Consider the following 13,083-nt stretch of genomic DNA (forward strand, 5'->3'; position numbering starts at 1 on the left):
CTGTGCGCCTCACTATCTCCAAATTGAACTGGCACAGGAAGTAAATGATCTCTAAGTGATCTATAAGTAAATGTGAAAAGACATTTAGATTTCATACCCATTCAGACCTTGGCTCCTGGATGGGATTATATGTGTATATATATATATACTGTAGCAATATTTTCTGAAGGAGGAGCTTACTGTAACTCCTGAATTTTCTGGCATGCTTTCTTTAACAGCAATGAGTGGGAAAGGGCATGGGAACAACTACTTAACAGTGTTCTTTGATTGCTGTCCAGATGTTGGGAGAGATCTGATTTTTTGGTCTGCCAGGTAGGTCTGTCATGATTACAGTGCAATGTAGAAGCCTTGAAATCATTGCCATTGGGATATTCACAAAAGCTTGGCAATATGCAAAAATGCTTCAGAAAGGTGGTTTCCAATGGATTGTTACCCTGCAGGTATTAGCCCCATCAAGCCATACTGAAAGCATTCACTTAGAATCCTGTATCAGTTGGAATTTAATTTCTATTGACTCAAAGGTAAATTAAAACATAAAATTGGTGACTAGGCTAGATAAATAAAAATGAAATTACTTTCCCTATTATTTTACATAGCTTTTCTCCTTTATGGGATGACAATATATCCAGTGTCTTGATCCTACAAAGGCTTTATACATGCTCAGCTCCCACTGGAGTATAGGTGTATGCTGTTTAACTAAATTTCTCCAGATTACAGGTATCAGGCTTTTGAAGATCTAAGCATTTACTTTTCTATCAAATTTAGGAAGCAATCAAACATGCATGCATAGTAGTGTCTGTCATTAATATTACTATACATTTACATTAAAGTGAACAGTTCACAACAAATACACAGTGAATTGAGATTTTTCTTTCATTGGAAATGATGCTTTCCTTCAAATAATCTACCAAAGTTTTCTGGAATTTAGAACCATGGAACTGTTAGCTGGTGGGGACCTCTGGAAGTCCACTTGGCCAACATTGTGTCCACAGCTGGACTACTTCCCACACTAGATTGAACCAGCCAATGCTTTGTCTAGTTGCGTCTTGAAAACCTCCAAGGGCAGAGATTCCAAACCTCCATGGATGACCTGCTCCAACGCTGCGCTACACTGCTGATGAGAAACTTCTTCCTAGTGTCAATCTGATCTCACTGCTAAATACTTAAATAATTCGCTGCAACTAGTTGTGACAGGATCTTTAAGCTGCAGTAAGTTAAACAAGCCATGTGATACAATTTCTGTTACCTAATAAGATGAATATGCAAGTACTTCCTGAACCTTTCAATTTACCTTACCTGCGATTGAAAATTCACTTTGCATGAAGCTTTATTGCACCTAGAATCTGCCGAGATAAATTTTCATTGCAATTGGTCACTTTTTTACTAGTCTCAAATATAATATGAAAATGGAAATTCAATGGAAAATAATATTTCTGGGCAGGATTTTAAGCAAATTGATGTTCAGCCTTAGATTAAAGCATTTCTATTACTAACTCATCCTCTTTTTGTCCATTGAAAGGATATAGCAGTTTACGAGTCTGTCAGTGTGACTGCATATCCAACAGTAAAAAGTTTGCTTTTTAATGATGAAGTTTAATACAATGAGTTGTTTGTTACATCAGCTATAAAGAAAAAAACCCACTACCATCATCCTTGCTACCACCACTACCACACTTCAGCAAAGAGTGTGCATAAATTGAAAACACAATTCACTGCAATAGCTAACAGCCAACATGCTGGCTTTCATTCGCTACTGTTTAAACGCAATTAAATAGAATCATCTTATTAACTTTATAAATAATAAAATTTAAAATTACTTCACGTTTAAAGTTCAACAGGATAAACTTTATATCATCTTGTGAAAAGATCAAGTGGTTAACTCCTCATAACAGAAAACGAGAGTGACCTGACGTCTACATGAAGCATTTAATTTGGGCCGTTTTATACTTTATATTTAACAGACCAAATCAGAGACTTCCCATCATAGGAACAGTAAGACAGCAAATCAGTAGTCTTCAACTTTTTATAAAAGATTTTTTGTATTCACTCCTTCAACGAATTGATGATATTCAGCCCACCATATTCCCACACATAAATGCATTCACACTGCAGATCTAGTTCTCAGTTCACTGAAACACAAAATCACTGATGTTTCAAAGTGAAACAGCCAAAGCCATCTGGAACTTTGGATATGCAACTCGAGTCACCTTGCATGCAAGCATAAAAAATAATTAGACAACATAAGAAATGTAAACGTCACTATCTACATGATATATACTACTCTCACTTACTGAGAGTTGATAATCAATTCTGCAATATAGCAGTGATGAAAAAACTGATCATCACATGAATACAAAAGACTATATGGTGGAAGTCCAAACTGCTCAATGAAAAACAACTGTACGAATTACACAATTAATGATGAATTTATGCAAGTTACATTTTCTCAAGCTTTACTGATAACTGGCCTCATGAGAATATCTTGGCAGACATTACTAAGCTCTGGCTTTTTATTCAGATTGTACCACAAGCTCTCAGCTGACTTAAAAGCCCTGATAAAAAACGAGGGTGTGTTCCTATAATATTTAATTCCCATTTGATTTAGCTGCTGTGATATTTAACCTGTTTCTTCATTATAATTTAATTAAACTTATTCCACATACAGATATGCTAATATACATCTTTTTCTCACCACAGTATAAACAGAAGTAAAATATAAATGCAAAACTTAAGCAAAACTTAACCACCTGTTGAAGTACTTATGCTTTAAAAATATTTCATTGAAGCATTTTGTATAATGAACTGACGAATGCAATTCTGTGCATCCAAAATAGACATGATGGGAGACCTATCATTCAATGGTTTCTTGCTCTTTCATCTTGATTACGTTTATTTTGCTCCATTTCACTTCTACCACCCATTAATATATACTTAGGATCTGACAGGGGATTTCAAACATGCTCTATCCAAGTACAAGGATGGAACAATTTCCCCAAAGAATTGGGCCTCTGATACAACTTTCGTATTTTTGTTTTTACTGTCTTTGTCTTGAAAGTACATGGTCTTTAAAACATCTTTTCTGACTCATTACTACCAGACTCTAGCAGAACTAACATGCCAATTTTTCTAGGAAGATTAGATGAATTTATTTTCTACTCTACCCTTTGCAACTTGGTAAGATAACTACAGTTTTTACAAAGATATCTCATTTTTTCTACAGCTCTAGATGCAATTGCTTGCATGGAAGACTCTAGTTTACGCTGAACTGTATTATATAGCTACAGTTATGTCAGTAGGGTCATCAGATTCTCACTCAAGTAAATTTCCTTGTTTCTATACAACAAATCCTCTCTTCACTTTAACCTCTGAGCATGGTTGAGCAAATACCCTTCTTCCTTTGGCCTGATGATGGATTTTATATGCTGTGGAATATATAGTGGAAGTAAGATAGAAGTAGTGTCCTTACTGATACATCTGGCTGATACTAGAGAGTGATATGAATTCCTGAGAAGAAACATTCTCAAAGAAACATATTGCAGTCAGTAAATGTATTCAAGTAAAAACAAAAAATAATTTATTTTTTTTAAAAAAAGGACAGCTCTACTTAGATTCTTCCCTTTGGTATACTGCAGAAATTTTAAATTTAGGATATCATATGATGCAATTCAGTGCATTTTATCACTTAATAGCCTCAGAAGTGCTTTATAAACACAGATAATAACTAAGCACATGGCAAGCAGGTGCAATGAGTTCTGCCCTTTCCCTTCCCAGTAAGTTGGAGTTGTGATAACATACCATGACAGAGCTGTTTTATAAGTGCCAGTACTACCACACCTGCTTTCCACAACCCTCTGCTAATGTGGCACACCCTTGTTTGACAGGAAATGTCACCTTGTGTTCAGTCATTCCATGGCTTTCTCAAGTAATTATTTCAATCATAGCGTGACACAGTTAACACACATTAAGATTTTGCCTTTTTTACACTTAAATATATGGCAGTGAGGAAAAGAGCTCTGGGGCATACACTGGAGAAAGTTGCCTGGCACATCCTGGGAGTGGCCACACAGTAAGTAGAGCGAACTTCCTGATAACGCTTTGGGTGAAGTAAATGTCTAGGACATAACCTCAACTTGGTGTCTTTCAACCACTCCTTTCCATTCTATAGCGCTCTCCTTTATATGAGCAGAGAGGCAGAACAGTCCAATCTACTCCATTATTTGTCAGATAGATTAAATCCTAGCATGCACTACAAACAAACATGCCCCCATTGAAGAATAGGAATCATTTGGAGTTGGTTGGGCCTGCCATATATGACAAACTGCACTCTTAAGATGTATGTTTCATAAGAAAATATGTTTGACATAAATATAACTTTCAGGCATACCTTTTTCATCCAGCCTCAGTTATTCATTCTCATCCCACCCTTGGCTCATCGTCCCCTCTGATTCTTCAGCACTACTATTTGTGGGGCTACACTATGAATTAGCTTTGAAATACTGATCCAGTTTCAGAAAGCTGGAGCTGATTCAGTTAAACCCAAAGAGACCACCACACCACCTCATTTTGGTAGGGTAATTCTTAAGATGGATTCATTCCCTCATTTGGTTCAGAGGTTGGTCCCACAAACAGTTATCTTGGCAAAAACAAGACAGTGACCCATAGGAACGGGAAAACAAGAGGGGTACTGCTGCCATGAATTCACGGCTTCAGGGCACATCAAGCTTTCTATGGTCAGTTACTACTGAACACCTGCAGCTGTCACTAAAGGCAGCCAGGTTGACTATCGCTGTTACAGATAAGTCATGTTGGGTAGTATTTTACACCTACTTTGTACAGACATAAGTTGTAAGACTGTGAAGATCAGGTCTTCTTGTCTCTTCAGATCTCTGGATTACTTTCTTTCTATGCAGGAATCCATGTCTGAGGGTGTATCTACAGCAGGAAAAAAGCGTGCTTTTTGCCATGTAGATTTCTGGAGAAGGGACCACTGTCTAGAAATAAAATTCTTGCTAGCTATATGAAAGTACCAGCAATCTGCTTTGCCTTGTGTAAGAGTTGAACTTGTGCTGGTCAACTCCTAGTAAGAACACATCATTTCCGTTGGGGAAGATAAGGCAAAAGGATTCAATAACAAAGGCTGCAGATTTTTTTTTAGTATTATGGGTCCTGCTCTGTACCTCTCAGTGTACGATGAGCCATTCTGTACAGGGTGATGAGATTTATTTTTAATGATACAGGGGTTTTCCTCTTATTTAACATTATGTTTGGGATAAAATAATATGTAAATTTAATCTTTTCTTCTCACAACACATCTTGCAAAAATGACTTTAAAAACATTCCTTTTTATTGGTACTGAAGTCTTAATCTATCCAACCCTTATGAACCTGTTGCGTGTAGAGGAACAAGGTGGAGCCCACCACCTTCAATCAAAGATTAGCTGCTTTAATCAAAGAGATGCAAACAGCTTGCATTCTCAACTTTTGATTTCCACAAAGCCTGTTTGTTTTACTTAAGGCTAGTTTACTACGCCCCTGTTACCATGGAATTGCTAGGGAGCTAAGCCACACCTTTATGAACATACTTAACACTTCCTGCACAGCACAGCCTTAAGAGCAGTCTTTTACACTCCAGGGAGATAATTGGAGGTAAGAAAGCATAAACAGCTAGATCTTAAGATCTTGGCTGGCTGGCAAAGCTAGTGCACATCACCTGTCTTTGTGCTCTTGTTAAATGGTTCACACAAGGTCTTAGGGAAGCATTTACCAGGAGATGTATTTTTCAAAATTATTCAGTGCTTAGGATTGTGATAATGTGTTTCCTACCCTTTCATTGATTCGAATCCAGCTCTTCCATTGGTGGCTGCTTTGTGACTAGAAGAAAACGAACTGGTGGGTTCCTCTCACATCCCTCTGGGCTGTATTAGAATAATGGTAGGCTGACTGGCAGTTCCAGCAGACAGGATAAGGGTTCATTATATGTAAACAACCCTCTCAGTGCTCTGAGGCAGCATCACCATATAATTGCTACATCACTTGCATCCTCCTGTTTCTGGTTCATCTGTAATTTAAATTATTATATAGAAATATCTGTCAGTCCTGTCAATGCTCAGTATTTATATGAATCTCAGGAAATTGTTGTGTTTGTTGTTGTGTGTGTGGGGGTTTGCTTAGTATGGGGTTTTGTGGGGTTTATATTTACACAGTATACTTAATTTTTAAACACACACATTCAGTACAATAAAAAAGAGCAAAGCACAGAACTCATTGCTGAAACTTCAGCTGCTTAAAACACACCAAACATTCACATTAGAAACTTTCTTACTGATGAAACACTCCTGTAGTTTCAGATATTCCCCCCTTCACCCTTCCCTCTGATTCAGGATATAAACCCATCTTTGGTTTTATTGCCACTGCAAATGGGCTAGTAGCAGAGTTTGTACAGTAGCAAAGAAAATGTAATGTAATACAAAAGACTGGTACTTCTAGTTACCAGTAAATATTTCTTACAGTTTTTGTGACATTCCAAATTATAGTAGTTTCTAAGGCTTGGGTGGATAGTAACAATGATTAATAAGATACAGTTACTAGCGCAGCAGTAAGGTGGAGTAGGTGTGAGTAATTGTATTCTGTGGGAACTTAATCAGAGTCCTCCAGCTCATGAGCATGAAAGTATTTTGTAATCACAACAATTAAAACAAAGAACAGAAAAATGAACAGCATTTTAATGTAAGTTTCCTCCAGGATTTCTTTAAAGAGGAAAATATTTACAGGCAGACAGCTACAGAAAATTAAAAACTGGGAGTCAGTTACTTGTTACATTTGCTCTTCTGAGAATGAAACATGCAGTACCCATTAGGATGATGTAGGCTCATATGGAATGGGAAAGGATTTAATTCAAAGAATTACAACTTGGTTGCACAGGCCTAAAAGCAGTAGGAGACAATACATTTGAGGATGCATCTTCATTGCTTCAAAAGAACAGCAGTCTCCCTAATACAGAGTCACAACATACTATTGTGGGGAAGGAGGAGGTTGTGAACATATACATAATGAAACAAAACTAGAGGGTATAAAATAACAGCCAGTTTCATTTATTTGTGCAGTTTTCTCTATAGTAGCAACCAAAGCCCCAGTATGCAAACAGCTTGGGCGAGCTGAGCGGAGGAATGTATTCCACAGCTTTGCAAAGATTTCATATGAAGCAATACCCTTTCACTGGGATTAGTTGCCTTTCTCAAGACTAGGCTTGAAGGGATTTACAAAACCACTATATACACACACTCAGAGTCATAGACTAACTTCATTGTTGTATGGACAATATACTGCATAAGATAGACTTCTTATTTTCCTCTCATGCAGAAGACAAAACATCCCTTTCTTAGAAGAATCCTAAGGGACTGGTAATACACAGGTTAAGCAAGCAGGATTATACAGTCTCTGCTGAAAAAAAAATCATGTGATCCTGACAAAAAGTGTTAAGTCTATTTCAGGAAAAGAGATAATTAAGCCAACAGTTCTGCAAGTCAGGCCTACAGTTCCTGGTTCCTGGGCAACAAATATTCATTGTCACATGCTGCTATTTAATATAAAATTTGCTCTTCAGTCTTAATTTGTCTTTCCACAATACAATCAAGGCTAGACAAGAAAAGATATTTGTCACATTTCAACAGGGAACTTGGCTTGGCATGATGGTTTGTGCAATGGTTGAGGAATACCAAGGATGTGTACTGGAATGTTCTCAAACTTATAAAGCCTCAGTTGCTGCCTTAATTTTTAATGTGAAATAAGTTTCAGCATGTATCAAGAAAGATTAGTATGGAGGGGAAATATTGAAGAGTTTATTTGACCCACTGTCCTTGAGTGAAACAGAACCCAGTAATTTCAAGAACATTGTTTATACCCAAAGGAAAATCAGAGATCAATTTGTTTAATTTCTTTAGTCCTTTAGGGGATAAAGGCATACAAAGCTAATTTACATACTGTTTGAACCACTCCAGTGACTTCAACATCAAATTTCAAAGAATCAAAAATATAATAGTTTACTTTCCTAATCTATTTCCTAGATCAAACTACATCTTACTTCATCCAAGGTAACATTAGTGTTGGATAGCAAGCTCATCAAAATACATGACTATTATAGACAAATATGTATGCATGTTTACATCCACATATACATAGATCTTTTGTTATATATTCATTTTCATTCCTCACCTTTGTGCTCCCTCAGAGTTTTCAACTTTGGGCCAAAGGCAGACACTTGATCTGTTGCCTTTTAGCATTTCTGGCTTCCTACAATCTTCTTTTAGTTTGTATTTCTCTATACATTCTCTCAAGTATCTGAAAATGTAGAGTATTAGCTGAGTATATAGCAATACAGAATGATCAAATGTCTGTAGAGATCACACATTTCCCACAATAGTATTACAAGTATAAATTGAATACATATTATTTAACACATCATTCAGAACACAGTCATTGCTGTCTTCCCCCCAATGAAACAAAGTGACACTTCAAAGAAAAACTGCCTTAATAGGGTAAAATTCACAGCTGCTATAATGCACTTGCTATAATGCTATAAAACACTTAATTTTACATTTGATTTGAACATGACTGACTCCCTTCTCTACCAGCAGTACATAGGACCCTTTTTCTTTTCAGAATGACTGGCTAGGAGATATATGCTCCTTCCACATAAATGCTTCATTATGATACCTTTTCTCCATTCCCCCCAGCAATGCCTTCATGTTTAAGCAGCTTCACTCCGATGTTACTACATCTATACAACTGTTGCTCCTTGTGTAGCCCTCAATAATTGCTTTCCATCTGGATTAGGCTGCTGTCACATACTCTGCATAAGGCTGCATCTTAAAAACTTAATAAAATGAAGTTCATGTCAGTACAAAAAAGGATTACTTCTGAACTGCTTGACTCAAAGCAATTTTATTTTTCATATATTGATTATGAACTACAAGTACTACATAGAATGGGTGTATAATCTCTTATCCTTTTCTCTCATTACTTCTTCCTCGGTGTACATACATGCCAACACATGGCCACAGTTGCAGTCCATGTGCCTCAATTTTATATCCTTGATATAATAAGAGACATGACTGGCAGAATTCTGTGGGGATTCAGAAACTCAGGATATCTGCTCCTCCTTGAAAATAGTGTGAAATTATATTTTAGCCACAATTGAAGAGACATCTGCTTGACACGGCCTTTGGAAAAGATAAGGATATGCTTCCATTGATTAATAATGCAGAAAAGAACTCTGTGTATATCAAGTCAACTCCAATAGCAGACTTTAGACTAAAGCTGGATCATGACTAAATTTTTTCCAGGCCATGCAAAGATCCCAAATGTGATGTAAACTACATTCCTGAAGATCTCTTATTTCTTACCATTTGTGCAGCTTCTCAAGGAGTTTCATTGTGACATGACAGATGTCAGTTGTGACAGCAGCATTCAGCACAGAGCTAAATTGTTGCATTCAAGTTCAACTATTGCTTCCTGCTGTGCACACTCAGTAGAAGTCAGCAGATAAAAGACTCCAGTGGACCTTGTAAAAATTAATTTAGTAGTCCTGAGCAGTACTGGGGTGAATTCCTGTTGAAAGTTAAAGAAAGGAAAAGCTTTATTGCTATTGTTTTTATATAATTAGTTATACTTTCTGTACTCTGGATCCATTCGGAATAAAGAGTGCATTGCCAGTGTCATGCTTGATATACCCTATTCCTTTGCACGATTTGGATGCATTTTATTCCACCATGGTAAGACATGCAGTGAATGCAGGTTTTAAGGTTATTTGTAATACCTTAATTTTCATTTTGAAAATTTATAAAACTGTGTCCTTTGCCCATGGCTAAAGGGCAGAATTATATTAATGGAACATTAACTGTCATTTAATTTCTGCAAGACTACACACTGGCTTAGGCATGCAGTGAAGTATGCTCTAAAAGGCTGAAATTAGCGTGGGAGGCCTTTAAGTAGACATAATATCATGATGCATTTGTGTTTGGCCATGAAACTATGAACCTCTTGCAAGAAATGCTCTGAAAGATGGTAGTGGCACAGTATCCCATACCAGTGCTCTGCAGTTACTGTCTTACCTCCAAATCAAATAGCAAGTGTATCAACTGAACCAGCATTTCATCATGAATTTTCTCCTATGGACTCATTCAAATAGTAATCTATACTAATTTATGTTGTTTGGGTAATAGTAGAAGGATGTAACATTAAGCTGTACCTACTTTTATGGTTGAACTGCTGTGCTGATCAAATGCCATTCAGATTTGCAGTCAGTCTTAAATGACTGACTTCGCATGAAGAGATTCTTGCCTTTGTTTTACAAAGCATTATAGAAGAAGTCTCAGCTCAACATTTGCACAATATCTTTTGCCTTCTGTTTCTCTCTGCTTCCTTCACCTTAATTCTAATAATTCTCCTTAATGTCTTGGGAAGATGACAGTCAAATTCTCCGCAACGATTAGACTTTCCCCCCAGGTTTGTGTGTTCTCTGGACCAATTTGAATTTTCTACCCTGAAGAAGAAAATAAAAACAAGTAGATGTATCTAAAAAGCATAGGAGGCATGTTCAAACAGTAGTAAGTCTCACGCTTCATATGCACTACAAAGAAAACCACAGGATAATAGACATATCCAATTTTAAATATAAAATATGTTTATATACATATAATAATGACATGTGGGAATCAGATACAAGATTTTCATAATATAGAGGTGATAGATAGAAGCCCTTGAAGAGTCCATGGATATTTTTTCCCTTTCCCTTTTTAAACAGACATTTTTCTTTATAGCCCACCCAGAATTAGGTCACCTTTGAAAATGTTCTTAGGCAGTGACTGCGCAATACACCCAAGGCAAGAGAGCAAACATACTGCTGTTGCAGTTGCACTGCTGTACAGTTTGTTTCAACGAGGCAGGAGGAAAAAAAGGAGTACTTCAACTACTTAGAAAAAATCCTTTGTCTTGAATTATGGCTCTGAAAAACCAAGAGGAAAATTTACAGTCCATTCAGCAGTCACAGTATTTGCTATTGGAAACACTGCATCTATCTATGTTAAATGCTCAGTTTAGCTTTTACCTACTACATTAAACCTTACAGCTGAATAATATGGCATCCTCTGCTTGAACATTTTCTACTATGTAGATCAGGGTAGTCAAGCTATGATCTAGAAGGCAATTCACAACTTAATTCAGCTCTCATGTGGCCTACAGCAAACAATTTTTCATAGCCTGTGTGAATTGTACCTAGTTAACACAGAAGAATGTACTAATAGTTGGCCTGCCAAAAGCATTTCAAAGATCTATTCAGCCTCACAGTAAGGAAAATGTTTGCAGAATTGGTACAAATAAAGTTTAGTTTGTGAACAGTTTTGTCAGCTGAAACCAGTAATACATGCCATTTACTTGTCAGAGCTTCTGCAGCAGAAAGCACAGCCCTCTTGGGTCTACTGTCAGAAAAGGCAGGTACACACTATCTAATTTCCTTCAGAGCCATCTGCTTGAGTTTAAACAGCAAACAGAGACATTTTATGACATTTGGGACAGTTTTACCCATAGAGTAGCAGGGAACATTCATATGATCCTTTCTGCTGCCAGAACTGCTCCAGATAACAGGAACAAAAATACAGGTTATGGGTGATAGCACATTCAATAGTCACAGCAGCATTGCTAAAAGAATGCTGGACTAGAGTTTAAGAAGCTACTAAAAATCATAGTAAACTGATTCACTGCTCTGCCACTTTTCATCTTAGTGGGCATGGTAAGATTACTGCAAAACCAGCTGAGAGTATTTAAGCCTCTGCATGTTTTGTTTCATTGCATCCTATTACCAAGGGGAATTTTTAAAACTTTAATATAGAGATAATACTGAAGTCTAAAACTTTAATGGTTTGAATAGTTATCAGACAACAGGATCACAGGACCACTTGCAAGTTTGAATTGAATTGCGAATTTAAACTCTGTTCAGAAAAATCTTTAATTTGACACTTGTCTTTTCAAGCAAAACTTCTGAATACAATTTTTGAAGTTAAATACTACAGCTAAGCTGCTTTGACAGCTTGTCACTGCCAGAAGTGGGAGGTCCTTCTTGCTTCCTCACACTTCTATATCCCATGTCTTTGTACCTGCTGTGGTCAGACTCGACCAACTTGTTAATTCACCAGTAAAAGACCTTTTGGTCATCAGGCTGACTTTGTTCTAGAGAGCCTGTTACTGCCAAAGCCTACATAAATAGAGGGGCGTACAGTCAGGAGTGAGAGTAGAGCGTCCTCCCTTCAGCAAACTATAAGACTGACCAAAGCCATGATGCAACATCCCTCATTACTTAAACACTGTAAAAAGTGGATTTTGTGTTTGTAACCACGAGTTTAAAACTTGTTTTGGCAAGTAAATTTTTCAGGGAATTTTCAGAAGCCTTGACTCCCTAACTATCCTTTAGATAAATTAAGTTGCAGTTTCACAACCTTTTTCTTTTTGGAGGTCAGTTGGGGCTGGAAATGCTGTTTTAACCATAAGCTGCTTTAGGAAGTACTGCCACCAAGAAGAATGACCATGGTTTATGTCCTTATGGAGTCCTTCAAACAAATATAAGGGTAGTATGAGAGGTGACATAAGAACAAGCTTCCTTAAGGTATCATAACTAAAATGTTATGGCATACATCCTAACCAGTTTAGTACAGGCCATACTGCTCTAAAGACATAACAGTTATTTACTTCAGATGCATGTACAGAAGGAGACAATGCAATAAAGTGAGATTATACAGTAAGCAGCCAAACTCTTCATTAGTTAATGGGTCATGCACTCATAGCTACTTAGTATTTTGAAATATCCACAGCAACTATTTCAGCCTCTGTATTTCAATTACTTTTGGAATTTTACATTTTCAAATCTTTTAGAGTGATACCTAAAGCACTAAAGGATGTAACAGCTGAGGAAAAACAATAGTACAGCACTACCCTTAAACTTTTTATATCATCAATGTATGAGACAGAAACTGATCTTGGACAAGAATGTCAGTGTTTGTTTCCCAGAATATGACAAAAACCTGATGGTATGAAG

General features: G+C 36.9%; 1 protein-coding gene across 1 annotated transcript in view; it reads right to left on the bottom strand.

The window, feature by feature from the left end:
- The window catches only part of ESRP2 (epithelial splicing regulatory protein 2), a 107,525-nt gene that overhangs the window by 48,976 nt on the left and 45,466 nt on the right, over window positions 1-13,083 (bottom strand). The window contains exons 8-9 of the mRNA XM_075765842.1: window positions 10,250-10,539; window positions 9,401-9,605 (exon numbers count right to left, since the gene is read on the bottom strand). The gene's annotated coding sequence lies outside the window, so the exon portion shown is untranslated. The remainder of the gene's footprint in view (window positions 1-9,400; window positions 9,606-10,249; window positions 10,540-13,083) is intronic.

Source organism: Balearica regulorum, chromosome 13 (genome assembly GCF_011004875.1).
Source record: "Balearica regulorum gibbericeps isolate bBalReg1 chromosome 13, bBalReg1.pri, whole genome shotgun sequence".
Classification (NCBI taxonomy): domain Eukaryota; kingdom Metazoa; phylum Chordata; class Aves; order Gruiformes; family Gruidae; genus Balearica; species Balearica regulorum.